A 16,458-nucleotide genomic window follows, 5' to 3' on the forward strand; every position below is an offset into this window, starting at 1 on the left:
GATTACTATCTGAAAGTATGTAGGAGACTCTGACTGGGTAAATCTGCTTTTCAGTTTAGGACCTGCTTTTCTATTTTTTCACCATTGTAGAAGCATCTGGGAGAAGAGCGCCTAGAGCTGGAAGTGTACAATATCTAAATTCCAACTATCAAGGATATTTTCACACAGAACACACGTATAGTATTGTTTTATTTTAAAAGATGGACAAAATATTGAACCAAACAATCCAGAAGGGAAGATCGAATACTACAAAAAAGTCTGTAATAATTCACTGGCACTGGTTCTGCAGTAATTTCCATTACAAGCTAAAGTTATACTTGTGTCCCTTGTTTTTGATGTGATCCGTGAACATCGAAGTGAGGATGAAGTGGTTTAAACTTTAATTGAAAACAAAATATTGTATTAAATGTGCTAGTGCTGATAGCTGTTGGGTTTGCAATCACAGAGCACAATACCCTTTGCAATAAATCATTTTTATACTTAACCTGTTTGAAAGTGATAATGAATCCATATGACATCTGACATTAACAATGAAATAACATACTGAAATAAATGCCAAATGCTCACATAAAATTTAGAATTCAATTTTATCACAGACTGTTTGAATACTTCCAAAAAGCAATTGAGGAAGACGGGATATGTTTTGATTATCCTGTAAGGAGAAAAAGAAGTAACATTCAAATTATTCAAAATGTATTATTTATTCACTTAGGTTTAAATTCAAGACTAACAGCCTAGCCAGCTTATTTGACCTGAAACCTCCAAGGAAATACATTTAGCATACTTTATAGATCTAATAAAACTAATAGCATTTTTGATGAAACAAGTATTTTTGCCTAGATCATACAGCACACATACTACCCACGCAAACTTCTCACAAGGTTTATCCAAACAATCAGTGCTCAGAGCAAATAGCAACTTTGACTGAGAACATTTCAAATGATGTCATATACTGCCTAGCAGCTGCTGTACGACTAATACCATAAAATAAATACCAACATCTTTTATAGTGATCTTCTTTCATGGATTTTGCAATGAAAGACAAGCACTGGCTGCCACATTTCCCCCCTGCTCATGTGCAAAAGTACTTCATTAGTGGCTTATCTTGTCATTGCAGGAGACAAAGCAAACAGCAGGTGGGGGAAGCCAGTGCTGCAAGCAACCAGGCTCTAGAATTCTGCTTAGCAATTTCAGGCATCAATATGAACTGAATGCTTGAACCACCCTCACCCAGCTAGGCTGGAGCACTGACTGGGAAAGGCATGTGAACTGTAAAGCTTGTCTGTTTTTCTCAGCTATCCAAGGAAACTTCGTGTCTCTCTGTATTAGCTTGGCCTCTCACATATCACTGCACCTTCATGGCCTCTGCCATGCTGGAGGCATGACATTTTTGAGTCTAATAATAAAGAACTTTAACTTTGCCACTTGAGTTCTAACACAGAAATCTGGTGGGATGGGTGTGAGTAATTTCAAAGTAAATTGTTAAGAGCTGAAGGTAGCAAAAGCAGCGAGTACTAAAGTTCAGTTTGATTAACAGGGCTTCCTCTGAAATAGTTTTAGGTCAGCTGCATTATTCTTATTAAATCTTAGTCTTCATCTGAATTTTATAATTGGGGTGTCTTTTTTAAACACTCACTACTTTGTTATTCTTTTATTCACCTGAAAGCTATTTCTTACTCTCTCTTGAAAAGTTATTCACATCTACTTGTATAGCAGGCAACCATCACATAGATCCTCCTATTCAACCATAATGTCTCTTGTGCAGTGTATTCCTGGATTTGTTTCCTTAGACAGACCATGGCTGGTCTCTAATGTATTCTGCCTCTTTACTGAAGAAGGTCTTGTAATCTTTCCTTTCATCTTCCACTGCAGGCAGCTCTCCATTTTCCATTCCCTTTCCTATCCTTGTGGTTTATCTTTCCTGAAGGTTATAGCATTCTCCAGAGATTTAGTCAGGCATTGGTAATGAAGACCAGTCTGATGAAATTAGGTCAGATATCTGTAACTTTTAGGATTAGCATAACAGATGCCATCAAGTGAGTTCATGCATAGGTACATGGCAGCTGATGATCTGTAAACCAGTATTGGGTTTCTTGATATTAATATTCTCTTCTTGCTCCCTTGTGCCCAAGGAATGCTAGTCCATGTATAGTCCTTCTCTGAACCCTTGTGTCCTTGAGCAACTTGATAACCAGGGAGATGGATAAGCATCACGTCCCCAGCAACTTCCTCAAGTTTCTGGAGGGTGAGGACTGGCATCAGACTCATTCTGAAACTGCCCTGAATTCAGAGAGTTGATCACAGGATATGAGCACCAGCACAACACACTCAAAGTAGACCTTGACCAAATATTATGTGATAAGTCCCTTTATGAAAGAAATATTGCTTAGAAAGGCCTTAAAAATTTAATGTATAAAGCCAGCTCATGGGTAGAACACATCCATCTCCTGGACTTGTCAGATTTTTTCCTGTATCTACCTTTCCAAAGAGCAGGGTATGAAGACACGGCAACAGTCAAACCCTATTTACAGAACAAGGGACTCTCTGATCACCTGCTACAGTCTTCCTGCTCATCTAACCCCTTTCACAGCCTTTTAAATGTATTTTCTAACTTCTCCCAAATGCTCCTATGAATGTAGTTATGTTCCCATAGCACTGTCATTAAACCTGCTGTTGTTCCAGGTCAACATATCCTAACAGCTAATCTAATTTCAGTTGCTCTGAGTAAATAATTTTGCTACTCTGTTTGTCTCTTGGATCATTTCCTACCTCACTAAGGAAGTTAAGGCTTGAATAAATTGAAGCCCTGTGGCTTTTAAATTGATGGATGAGCTTTTGTTCTCATTCCTAAATAAATCTCACTTCCAATTTTGTGACCAGGACTGAAATGGAACTGCAAACTATGAAGAATGGCTCCTCAGGTGTCCAGGCTGTGGATTATGAATTTACCAGCTAAGAATAACTGAAACATGGATAGACCCAAGAAAGTGTACTTGAAGTGTATGCGGCACATCTACAAAAGAGGTAACTTAAACAGTTGTGTCATAAACATTTTTCTGGTGTAAAGTCCTGATATATGCAGAACTTAGTTGTTTTGGGGCAGAGGAGCTAAAGGTAAGGAGTAAGATAAAGGAAGATGAACCTTTGAAGTTTAGACTTGGGTTCCAGGTACATTGTTTTTCTGATAATTAAGCTTTTTAGGCTGAAGAGGTTTTGTGCTGTTAGTGTCCCAGATTGCTTGTTCCTTCACCATTCTTGGAGGCATTTAAGAGGAGTCTGGATGTGGCACTGAGTAATGTAGTTCAGTGGTTTGGGCATTATAGTGCCAGTGCTGGGTTGGCAGCTGAGCATGACCATCTTACATGTCTCTTCCAAACCTGATGATTCTGTGATTTGTTAATGTAGCAATCTGTAGCTACTGATACACAAATTGTTTTGGTGTCAATTCATAAACTTCATCATGGAAATGGTGAAAAAAACCCTTCACCCACTTGCTGCTGCTGCCACTCTTAACCGTGTAGATCTTGCCTTGCCATTTCTCTCAGGAGATATGAACTTGTTGGTAAAGTTTTGCAGTTCCTGTCAGCCAGCCAGTTCCAGTCTCTGGAGCTAAATTGAAAAGACAGAATTTGGGGTTGTTGACCAGATTCTACCCTATCTCTTCTTCTACTAAACTATTTTGGCACTATTCCCATCAGTACTCTCTTTATTAATAAGAAAGGAAGAAAAAAAAAATTCCTTCTATATGTACAGGCTCAGTAACCATCCAGTGCTGCACATATGATTCAGATGCAGCTGGTAAAATCAAAATGAAAAACACTGTATTAGTAATGTACATCCGGCCATTGGTGTGATGTGCCAGCAACATAAATGAAATGTACAAAGGAAAGAGGCTTGTTAAATTAAGTAATCCTTAAACTACATGAACTATGTATTCAGTTTGGCTAACCACAGGGAGACAAGAGCTTATTCTGAGAAAAGGCAAGAAAGATGCTCAGCATGTACTCAGCAAATAAATGTTTTCCTAGAATATATAAACGGAGAGATCTGCTTATCCTTCTGTATATAAAAAGAATTCCTACTGATACCACATATGTTTACATCAAGCGTAGACTAATTTTGTGCACTGGCCATATCAAGCCTTCATTGTTTTTAACAACACACACCATAAAAGAATTCTGGAAGTAACATAAATCTCTATTTTTTTATTTTTTTTTTTTAGTTCTTTAGCTAATATGCTTGTTATTATTTGTGAAAAAAAAACCTAAAAAAACTTTAGCCAAAGAAAGTCAGACTGCCCTTTCTTCCTTCCTCTCCTTCCTCCAGATGAAAAATCAAATACTGAATTACGCAGGTGAAGGCTTTAGCCAACAGTTTCAACATCATGAAAACAAGAGTCATCACAGTTAGCATGGCTATGAGGTATTCTATCCAAAATATCAAGGGTGGAACAAATAATCAGCATTTTCCCCTTAGAAGGAACTCTTCTGTTGTCAGATTTTGAATCCCTGAAACAATGGATAGCCCCACGACTTCAAAAGGATTACATGAAAAACAGAGTGTTTGTCAAAAAGAGGACAACAGATCCTAAGTAGACCATAAGTTTGTCATTATAAAACATTTTGATCTCTTGCTGCCCTTGACGCATTTGTGCTGGGAGTAAACCTCTTTAGTGCTCTGGAGATCAAACAGGCATATTTCCTGAATGCTGTACTAATAGAAACATTTTTTGAGGAAAAATAAATAATTGAAACAAAACAAATTCTATTAAATCTTGGTACTATTGATATAACTGGAAAAAATATACAGTGGTTTGAATCAGTCTTCCATTCTCTTACTATATATTTAGCTTAGCATTTGCCTCACCCTTAATTCACTCTCCTCCTTCTATTGTCCAAACCTGTACACTATTATTGTAGTTTGGAGGGAGCTGCCCACTATTAGCACAGTTCTGGTTTGCTTTGAAGGTGTATTATCTGAGACTGTTTGACATGAAGCATCCCTTTTTTCCAAGCTTGGTTCTTTCCAAGAGCCTTTCTTGTAGCTCTTTTGATGTAATTTTCTGCATTTCAGCAGTGAGTAATGCAAAACTGAAGGGCAGAAACTCAGGCTGCATTAATACTTTTTTAGGCCTTTTGGCCACTACTTTAAAGATCACATCCAATACTTTAAATACTTTATTGCAACCCCCAACATAGATGAAAATAATCACACCTCAGCAAGAGTCTTTCCTTTTTTCTTATGGGACAACATTCCCGTTAAACTTCATAGTCACATTACCACCTTCCTTCCCACATGGACCTCAGGTTCCTGTCCCAAATTAGTGAGGAAGAGCTTCCTTCTACCTCTTGCACTGAAATGCTGATGCTAACTCCTTTTTCTCAGTCCACATGGAGCTGTGGTTCTCCAGATACACTGGCAGCACAGCTGTCAGTCCTTAGTCCTGCAGGGGGGTGTGTGTCTGCAACCTTAGCTATCTAGTCGTGCCCGCAACCCCCTTTCCTTCTCTCTCTGCATGAAAGATGACACAAGCTTAGTGAAGAAAAGATCACACAAACTAAGACTGTGTAGAATAAAAGGAAGCAACCAAGAAGTTGAGTAGTCTTGGGAGAGGATAACCACTTCCAGGTTAATGCTTTCCACAGCCAAGCCCCAGTGAATGCAGACTCCAGGTGAGCTCTGGATCTGGCTATGGGCAACATTCACTGTGATTCACAGGCTGGTGTCAGAGCCTTGTTTCGTGAAAAGGATGGGGCTTTGTACTGGTGTGAGCACAGTGGCCTTGCCTCTGTCAGGACATTCATTCTTCCCTTTTGCTTTGAGGGTGCCCTCTCTGAGGACCATTTATCTGGGATGCATTGGTCAACGTTATGCAGCCAGCATTGTCTCCTGGTCCATTCCTTGTCTCTCTGAACTCCCTCAGGGGTACGAGGTGAGAATTCACACTTGCAGAGTGCAGACCCTGGGTTGTACAGCCAGGACAGGGCACCCTGCCGTGCCATGAACAGGTGTATGTTACAACATACGGCCAACTGAATAGGAGAGTATTCCTAACACTGAAGCTCTACTCAGGCTAAGCCTAATTAGCAAAGCTATGATGGCATTTTTCATATACAGTTTTGAATGGAATCACTATCCAGATGAATAATCAACAAAAAATACTGCTATCCTGAGACAATTTTTAAATTGTGTATTATCCCATGTTTCAGTAGCCACAGAAAATGGTGGTGAATTGTAGTGTCTGAAAAATATCTTGCTTCTTAATTCTGACAAAAATATGGAGTCTAATATGTTGTGCTAGATAATTTGCAAGCATTAAGATAGTAGAGTCTTCATCCTGAAGCCTTTTTTAAAAATGAAAATGAAAAACAAACAGAACCAGGTATAAGAGATGATGACAAATTTCTTGAAACATTCAGCCATCTCTGGCTTTACAAAATGTTTAAATGGGCTTTTTTTAGAGGGGGATAAGTTTGAAAATTGGGTGAGCCAGGGAAGGTGGCAGCTGGAAGAAGTAGTCAGGAACTGCAGAAGACAGACCCTGTCAGATGAGTAATCCAGAAATGAGTATTTTCTGCAGCTGCTTGGCCACACTGAGTCACTGATAGGTTCCAACTGCATTTTTAGCCCCTGAAAATCTACCTGTTTGTGCATCACTGAGGAAAAGCCACACAGGTCTTGGTGTCTCTACTGAAAATATCCCCATGACCTATTCTAGTACAGCAGTGACATTATAAGCAGTTAACCTTCTGTGGATATAGAGGCAGCATCAGTCTCCAGATCAAGTAGGAAATAAATATATGGATACAGGTGACTACAGTAATCACAGCTCTCCTGTGCTCTGCATCATATTTCTATTACATTATAGAATGCAGATGTAGTGTAAATTACTATCATACCAATTTAATTTTATTCAACACTTGGTACACAGAAAGATTCGTAAGTAACATCTGTAAAAATCTTCAGGCCAAAGGCACAATAAAATCTTATATTTATATTGATTAACTACATTGTAGATATTTACCAGTAGTTATTGAATTTGTAGCTTAGAACATTATTTCAGTTCCTTAGACTTAAGAGATTCAGAGTGGGTGCAAAATTTTGAGCTCTCTCCAGAATATTCAAAGCTACCAAAATAGAGGGGATTTCTGCAATGATGATAAATAATAATAAAAAAAAATCAACGTTTTTTTTAAATCAAGTGACATAAACCAAATATTAAGTATTAGATACTTGCACTGCTAGTGCAAAACAGGCAACAATCTTTTACATTAAAAAAAGCCAACAGTGCAGCTCTGGCGTACATAGCTAACTGTTTAGGTTAAACTTTGCTTCCCAGTTGTGGTGTGGGGAATGGACTATGAATGAAACAATTAGCAAGAACATGCAATCAGTCTGGGATTCATGCCATGAAGTATGATTTAGGTCAAGAGTCCAGAAGAACTCAAAAAAAATCTTGGACATGTGTGGGTAGGAAGAACATCCAAAATAAGCATTTCTAAAAGCCCAAAGGAGTTTGTGGGGGGAGTTAGGCTTCAATGCAGATCAACATCTAACAAACATGGGTTAAGAAGAACATTGCTGTGGCCAGTTGATTCTGTATCATTTTCTGAGGCAGCTGATAGAGGTCCCTGTCAGAAACAGCATGCTGAACTACCAGCTATTGGCACGACTGTATATGCCACTCTCAGATTTCTTGCTGCAAAGGGGAGATCTGTTCTCAAATGTCCCAAAATCCAAAGTAAATATTTCTGATGGTATTAAAGCTAGGAAAAGTATTTCTAAAGGGCTACTTGTTGCCTGTTTGTATTTCTCTTTGAAAATTGGCTGTTACCTTTGTTTTCCTCTGTTATATCACATAGAAAAAAAAATCTTAAAATGCATGAAATCTTTCCCATGTAAACAAATCATTCCTTCCAGAGGAATGTTATATGATGACAGGGTATGTGAAAGGGCCTCAGCGATCATGTGGTGAGTGAGATCATGAGACACTGTCTGCATTGGAGCTGAATGCAGTCTACTCAAATGCTTTTGGGATCCCCATGATAGAACATTGGTGGAGAGCAAAACCACAAGCATTGAGCAAACTGGACCTTCCCTACCTCCTGACATCTTCAGGGCCTACAGCTTTGGTATAAAAAGTATACCAAATTGTTTTTACTAAAACTAATTTAGCGGATAATTTAAAAGGGTTTAAATGGTTTAAGAATGGCATAATTTGGGTAGTATGGTCACTTTTCTACTGTTCCAACAAATTATCCTGGGATGAAAATAAATTCTCTACAGCTGTCAGAAATCTTAGCCACTATTTACACACTTCAGGGATTGTTTCTGCCCAGCAGTTCATGGAGGGAGGTGACACAGGAAATGTCAATACTGAGTTACAGCAGCTGGTTTTTCAGCCATTTTTCACGGAGACAGAAAGTGTTCCTATAGAGTTTAGAAAATCTTTTTCTTGGGCTGTTTGTTTTGTTAAAAAAAGGAAACAGACTGGTATTTAAAATTCAGTATCTTTGTTTTGTTTCTCCAAAAAGTAATGTAACCACCATATCTACAGATGACCATGCCACAAGGAAAAAAAAACCCAAAAAGAAACAAAAATTAATCTTGTTCAGTACTTTTGAGATATCAACTGTGTTAAGGCAAAACAAAACCTGTATAGGCCTTGTCTTAAGGAAATGGAGCTAATGTGAATATCCTGTGAACTCTGAAGGAGCAATGTATTTACATTTGGATGCTCTGATTTAATTGTATTAGCACATGCTCTGGGCAAATTATAATTTTCCATATCCATGAGTTTCTCAAATAAAGCAAATTTTAAAAGTAACTTAGACTAGAACTGATTTTCTTTTTCTTGTAGATAATAGGGGTGGAGGTGGGATAACATTATTTTTTTAAAAAAATTTAGAATTAAAATTATTCTTTCAGAGTTTTTAGAAAGAACCATTCAAAAGGAGCTCAAAGCCTGAGAAATCTGAACTTAGGCAGCAGTAGCTGCACAACTGTGACTTTTAGTATGGGCAATAGTTAAAACTTAGTGGTTTAAACAGCACTGGGCAGTTCCATTGATCTTACTGGCATTCAACCCTTCATGCCGTACCTTAGGCCAAAGGATGTCTGAAAACCCCACCTCCATAGACATGAATCTTTTCAAGATAAATATCAGTAGTGTGTAGGATCTCTTCTTATTAGTGACCTTCAGTGACAACAGCAGCAGATAATTTTGATTGCTCTGCCTATGCCCTCTACTTCTCCGTCATCTGGCCCCCTTCACGTGCTAACTAAACATTTGAGCAGTAAAAATTCAGTTCACCACATACTTTCAAGACTTATGTGTCCCAGGGGTCATCATAGAAATAGTGTTGGGCTTCTTACAGAGAACCAGAAGACCAAAGCACAGGCATTGTTTTAGCACCTACATGTAGTCACCATTACCTGTGATAGAGCTGCTGCTTAAGTTACTGTGTCTGCAGTCAGTTGTGAAGGACAATGAATGCATTTGATTAACACCTTGGGAACTGTAAAGTAGTGGTTTTAATACATACTTCAAAGCCAAAGATAATAGTCAAACCTACTTAGATTCCCTGACACCTCCCATTTAATGTCTCTTCTTTCCAGGTACTTGTATAATTACCAAGTTTCAATCATTTCAGATAAAATTTTCCATCTTAGCCATCTTCACTGGATGAGTTTTAAATTTTTTGTTTGTTTATTTTGGGTATATTACAGCAAAAATACCTTGACTGCTTTCAAGGACAAGGTTATGGAAAAAGAAGTTTTGTCCATGTGAACTGATTCCAGTGACCTTAAACTGAGTGTTTCACATTTCAGATTAAAACCTGGGACAGAGGGAGGAGTAAGCACACTTCATATCAAGGATGTGCCTTTTGGCATCCCTCTGAAATCTGACCCTAGTTGATTAAATTTCATACTGTTGGGGGGTGGGGTGTGTGTTTGTATGTGTGTGTGTGTGGAGAAGGAAGTTCACACCTGTTCAACAGATTAAGATTTTAACAGTTTAATTCCTCAGAGGTGCCATCCGTAAGGGACTGCACATGATGTTATCATGACTTGTGCTCCAAGTACAAAGTCTGACCACTTCAGCTGAGGTCAGCAAACGCTTCTTTAGGTCTCCCAGTAATACCTTTTGATTTAGGGAGTTAAAAATAGAGGGAAAAAAGAGTTAGTGAAGAGAGGGGAGTAAATTGTGATAGAAGTAATTCATGGGGCACTACTGAGTAGAGTGGAAATAAGAGATGAGATAGGCTATGAAAACAGGGTTCAGAGGGCAAGGATAAGGATTGTCAGTATAGTTTAACTGATGCATTAAAGACAGTCTTGGACAAGAGGGTTAAGAAATTTAAGATAATAATACCATCTTAAATTTTAACATTTCATAACTTCATGTCATAGTTTTAATTTTTAATATATCTTTGTTGTATGTAATTGCTTGTAGAGATGAGACAATATTTCATATAGATCTGTTTCACTCCCCTTCAACCTAAGCCTCAATTTATGTATCTGCTGAAGCAAGTTTAGATAAGAAAACATGAATAGCTTTCAGGTAATATCTAAGAGAAACTTCTGTCTCTCAGCAATGACAAGAAATGTTATTTTACAAACAAATGTTCAAACACTCTGAGTCATTGTAAATTAGTTATTTCAATCATTAAAAATGGGCAAGTACTGTGAATTATATAAATAACTTTTAAACCAACGTACTTCAGGTTTAAAGAACAGAAACACTTCAATGTTTGCAAGCAATTTCAGAACAAGAAATTCAGGACAGCACAGTTTGAGTGGATTCAAGTTCAGACAGTGACTTGACCAAGAGATACCCCGTAGCTCAAAAAAGGGAAACTGCATGGCCCTGATTTAAAATCTCCATTTCTGTTTGGCCCTCGTTTATTCACCACATAGAAGTCTATGCCAAAACTGGTTCAAGTGTTCTAACTGGCACCAGCATGAGGATAAAGTTACCTATAAGTCAACCCAGTGTCAATCACCACTTCTTCTCCCGGAGATATCTTTAAATACTATCTTTCTAAATAGGTGCTCTCTTCTGATCTTGATCTCAGGAAGATCAGTTTTTGAAATCTGAGGGAGATCTGACAGCAATTTGGCTATGATCATACCTCTCCACACATAGATTCAGAAACTGCTGTTGGGCATGTTTGGTGTGTGCTTCATCAAATGATGGGCAGTGTCATTTCAACCTTTCATAAGACTGTTTCCAAAAAAACATGATACCACTGATTATTTTGATATTATTAATTGTTGTTAATAAAGTGGCTGCTGAAATTCCAGAAAACATAGATGCTGTTCTTCTTTTATTAGCATCTTTGATCGCCAAATATCTCATGGAGAATATTTTCTTGAAGATCATATGATGCGAACTGAAGAGTTAAGTAGTATTGCACTATGTTTTCCATTTCAAGACCTCCCTAAGGTGTAGCAATTTTCTGGTGTCTTATGCCTTTAGAATACTGCTCATGATCACCTATGCCTTACTGGTAGATGCTTCTAGGTTTTCTTTTCTCCTCAGCCTGTTGCCCGTATTTGCAGAAATACAGAATGCTGCAACTAGAATCCATATTTCTTCCCCACTGCTTAAGTCTTATATTGCTAAATACTGCAGAGCAAAACATCTGTGTCAGATAAAATGCAACCAAATAAAAGAGACACTACACACAGATAAAGCGCTTGTAACAGAATGGGTATGAAAGTGTTTGTGTGATCTAGATTTTAAAAGGCAAACTATCATGGTTTTGTCTGTGACCTGTTTTTTATGTAAAAGAGCAAAAAAGTTAAACACTAAAATCTCTAATTTAAAAACTATTCATAGTACCAACTTATCTGTTTCCTTTTTTCCCTAGAAAAAGCTAAAAAGAGCTCCCTAATGTAAGCATAAGGTAACAACACTGGTAGCATTTCCTGTATGCTTTGTTGACTGTACTGATGAGGAGAATAACTGATGAAGTCAAAGATATTGGTAAAAATTATCTTCAAATACAAACCACAAGTCTACTGAAAAAAGAGAAAAACAAAAAACCCAAACAAAACAAACCAACCAAACAAAAAATCCCAAACCAAAACAAACAAAAACCCCCAAACCAAGCAAAAAATCCCAAGCTCAAATCCCTAGTTTTTAAAAAGAATGAGCTGAAGCTAACAGGAAATGCAGAGCAAAAAAATTATCTACCTTAAGACTGCCAAAAATCAAACTACTTCTACTGCTCTTTAAAAGTAAGTAAGTCAAGATGCATTGTTAGGATGACTTACACCAACCAATATACAGTCCAAGACCAGTCAAAAAATAAAGCAAAAGAGACAGATTTAAGATGCAGGAAACTGGTTTCAAGCAGTGTCTGAAGGCACTGCGCATAATTCAGAGGATAATCATTCCAGATGAGGAAGGCTTTAAGGTAATCAACTTGTCTGGCACTTTTCATAAGCATTAAATTACCTTAAACAATCAGTAAAATCCTTTTTTTTCCCTGAGGTGATATGTGAGTGCTAAAACCCTGACTGATCCAAGTCCAGTAATGCATCATAAGATACATTTACGAAAGAAAACGGAAGCAAGAATCAGGAATATCTAAATATTTAAACCCTCTAATCCTCTTTGTTTTGGGACCGTGGATATGGTTTTAGTCATGCAATTAATTATAGACAGGAACAACGATTGCCTTCCAGTAGGAAGACACAAAGCTTCACTCTGAGAGGTCACCAAATCCTGTCTCACTTTGTACATTTGCTTTTATTGGCTCTCCATGCCACCTCCAGCACCAGGAAGCAGATGGGACTTCCTTTCCACACGGCTGCCAAGCAGGAAATGTTTGACTCTTTGACAGCCATGAACAGACAGCCAAGAGCTGTGGTGGAGGAGCACGACAGGAACTGACAGGCGCTCAGACGCTGCAGTCACTTCCGACTGGCGGCCCATCAGGAGTGCGTGTACACTCTGCCATCCTTCCCAAAACTCAGCATTCTTGACGATCAGAAATGTCGACCTCAGGTACAAATGGTGGAAATGGGACTAATTAGTCTGGGAATCTGTCTTGAGAAAAATCAATTGCTCATAATATCCAGATACCCACAGTGCCAAGATCATACTTGCTCTAGACTACGTCCTTCCTGTCCCTTTTGTTCTACTGCTTTTTTTGATGCAAGTCCATACCACATTTTCATTGTGTAGCCCTCCCTAGTTACATTTGAAATTTGATTTTGCTTTCTTGCTACATCAATACAGGGGAGATGTTTCTCACCTGGGTACAAACCCCAATCTGCCCCCCCCCTCACCAAACTGGGACTCATAAATGAATAATTCCACAAAGCATTCAAATCCAGAATGACCTATTGTGAATACTGCAATAAAGGGTATTTCTGGGGTCTAACACAAAATTGCATTTTCATTATTTTCCACCTTCCTTGCCATTAATTATACATAGATCTATAAATACAAATACAAATCTCCCATTATAGTATCAACTAAACATCAAAAACATCTCTAGAGATCACAAAGTACAAGACCACTACTCAAGGCAAGGACAACTAGACCAGGGTTGCAGCAATAATTATACTCCTAACAACATGCCTCAGGTTGCTCAGAGGCATGTGCAGACGGGGTTTGAACAGTCTCTCTGGGTAACTTCTTTGTTTGACCACACACACTGTAAAAAGGTCTTTTCTTATGAGTAAATGGAATTTCTTGCACTTCAATTTGTGCCCACTGCCATTTGTGCATTCACTGGATACCACTGAAATAACAATAATAAATAAACATAATGCTAATAAAAATACATTAAATGTTAAGATTCAAATGCATGAAGAAACAAACCATGATTCAAACAAAACAGGATATATTATACCTAAAGATGTGACACTTTTAGATTTAGGACAGAAGAAATTATTAGATGAGTTCATGAGATCCTAGAAATCACAGGCTAAATAAGCCTCATCTGGGGATTCCTTTATTCAGGCTTAATTTTATGTTGTTGAAAAGGACATCTAATCTTGATAGCACAGAAGACAAAAATAGTTGTGTATTGAATTAACTGGGAATTGGTAAACATTTTGCACTCTAAATTTCCTCTCTGCACTATATTAATGGACACAAGCCCACCTGGTTTAGGTATATAATCTATTTATTAATGCATTTATTTGCTATTATATGTTCTTAGTTTGGGGATTTTTTTAAACTCCCAGGCTCTGCACTGCATATTACAAATGAGAGAAAATGCTCCTGCATGAGCATCCACCTTGTCCAGTTCTCTGTCAGGGTGGTCGGAAGTCTGAGCACTATATACAGATCCTAATGGAATTCTGTTTTAAAACTTGACTGATTTTTCTACTTCTGGTTCTGTAAACATTTCTTTACATTAGTATTGTCTCGTTTACATTTCTTTGTTATGGATTCTGCCTTAGTTTCAGCCTTCATCACTATTAGTGAGGTCATACATGATCTGGTTTGCCTCTTACGTAGCTGGTCTCTTAGCCTTGAGTAGACTAAGAAATGAGTGTCTGTCTATTCTCCCGCAGTGTGAATAGGTATATTTTGGGTGTATATCGAAGCAGTCTTTGTAAATGAAGCATTTCACTTTCTCTACATTCAGGAAAGAAGATGTTTTTCAGCATCGCTGGAAGCAATTCTGTTAGCCAAAGCCTGTATGTGATTTAAGCTAACTGGATCTCACCATGTGTCTTTTAGGAAGACTGTGATTACTTTGTGCCTCTGCATGATTTCTGCTCTATTTCCAGACCACCAATTTATACTTCTATATTATGCAGCTGAGTGACAGCATTGATTTTATGATAAATTTTTTGGTCTGAAAGGTGCTCTGAGAACATTAAAATCAGCTATGCTGTACCACGATCCTATCTCTTTGCATGCACCTTTTAATTGCTGAAGACTAAACATCAGAGACTCATCAATATAATGTAAACCATAACAGAATACAAAAATGAGCTTTAAAGCACTTTCCCCCCTTAATTTAAAAAAAGCTTTAGAGCATTTCCCCCCCTCAACTTACTGACCATGTAAGAGTTTAAATGAAAGTACCAGGAAATAAATTTAGCCTCTATTTAGCTATATCAGAGTTATTTTTGCCTGTTCATGTTGCTGAAATCTTCCCAACAGAATTGACAAAAACAGATAACCAAGCCCTTAACAAAAACAGATCAGTGATTAGTGTCAATTAATTCCTTGGCAACTGGTAAAAATTAAAGCACATGACTGCTAAGGAATCAAGTAGTTATACCTGACTTTCAGGTCTATCATTGAAGCACTCAGCAACTGTGGTTTACACATGTTCTAAAGTAACATATTAACAAGGTTAACATATTAACAATTATATGCCCTGAGGTGCTGACAAGCAGTAGCTATTGGTTTTATGTGAATTATCTCCTTAAAAATCTAAGATACATATCTGAAATATTTCAGGCTGTCCAATACCAGAAAAGTGAATAATGACACATTCATTACCTATTCATATTCCAGTTTCTCTGTTCACAACATAAATACAGCTGGTTGCCAAAGAAATGTTTTAACAGTGTGTGACACTAACTCTGTGACTATTTGCAAAGAATGGGTAAAAAATTGTTATACTGCCCAGCAATATAACAATTCAGAGGTCCTAGGATTTTGGTTTTGCCGTGTTTTTCTTGCTTTAACTATGATGCTTTTATGTAATGTGGTCTCACACCTAGCAATAATTCACTTGAAGAAAAGCGTTAGCTCTGATTGCATACCATTATTAGGTCTCCTGCAGTACTGCTTAGAAGAAATCATAGAGAGGTAATGATGGAAACCAGCAGGTAGAGTTAAGAGTTTGCATGTGTAAAATCTGTGATACTGACTGGATCAGATTCTGGCAAGTCGTGATGAAAGAATTTTCTTGATGTAATCATAGAAAAAACATTCAAGTATATTCCATCAAATTCCTTATCAAATAATAAGGACTGTATCTAGGATATTTTTACCTTTATCTAATACAATAGTAGAACACTAAGAGCCCTTCAAATATCTCTGATGCAAGTACCTAAATTAAAAGGTATACTAGCTAACTCTTAGAAATTCTACATTGAGCTAAATTCTTAATTTCTAGAACTGCAAGATTCAGTCACATCTGAAGAAGAAAAGGTTTTCCCATGAAACCTAGACTGAAACTTCACCATCCACTGTCAACATTTAAATGTGTGAGGCAGATGTGCTTTACAGAAACAGAACATTAAGAAGCTCTTCAGTTTTTCAGTGAAGATGCTTCAGAAAACTGCTCTAGGTTAGTTCTGTCTCAAATGTGAAGACCGGTGCCCAAATTTACAGCATACCTATACTTAATAAAAAATGAAAGTTTTCCAGATAATTTGGTCATTGATGAGCTGAGGAAGATCAATGTTAAGTCTTTCAGGGACTAATACTGGTAAGGAAGGGACACACAAGACTTTAAATAGCCTATG

At 37.6% G+C, this 16,458-nt stretch overlaps 1 long non-coding RNA gene across 7 annotated transcripts in view; it reads left to right on the forward strand.

Annotated features, from left to right (window-relative positions):
* LOC135296799 (uncharacterized) overlaps positions 1 to 16,458 on the forward strand; it is a 56,943-nt gene that overhangs the window by 8,440 nt on the left and 32,045 nt on the right. For 5 of the 7 annotated variants that reach the window (XR_010358793.1, XR_010358790.1, XR_010358796.1 and 2 more), the window contains exon 2: positions 2,881 to 3,024. This is a non-coding gene — a long non-coding RNA (uncharacterized LOC135296799). Of the gene's footprint in view, positions 1 to 2,880; positions 3,025 to 4,326; positions 8,752 to 12,786; positions 14,115 to 16,458 lie in introns of those variants that run through there. The other 2 variants (XR_010358795.1, XR_010358792.1) reach the window with 2 other exon arrangements.

Source organism: Passer domesticus, chromosome 3 (genome assembly GCF_036417665.1).
Source record: "Passer domesticus isolate bPasDom1 chromosome 3, bPasDom1.hap1, whole genome shotgun sequence".
Classification (NCBI taxonomy): domain Eukaryota; kingdom Metazoa; phylum Chordata; class Aves; order Passeriformes; family Passeridae; genus Passer; species Passer domesticus.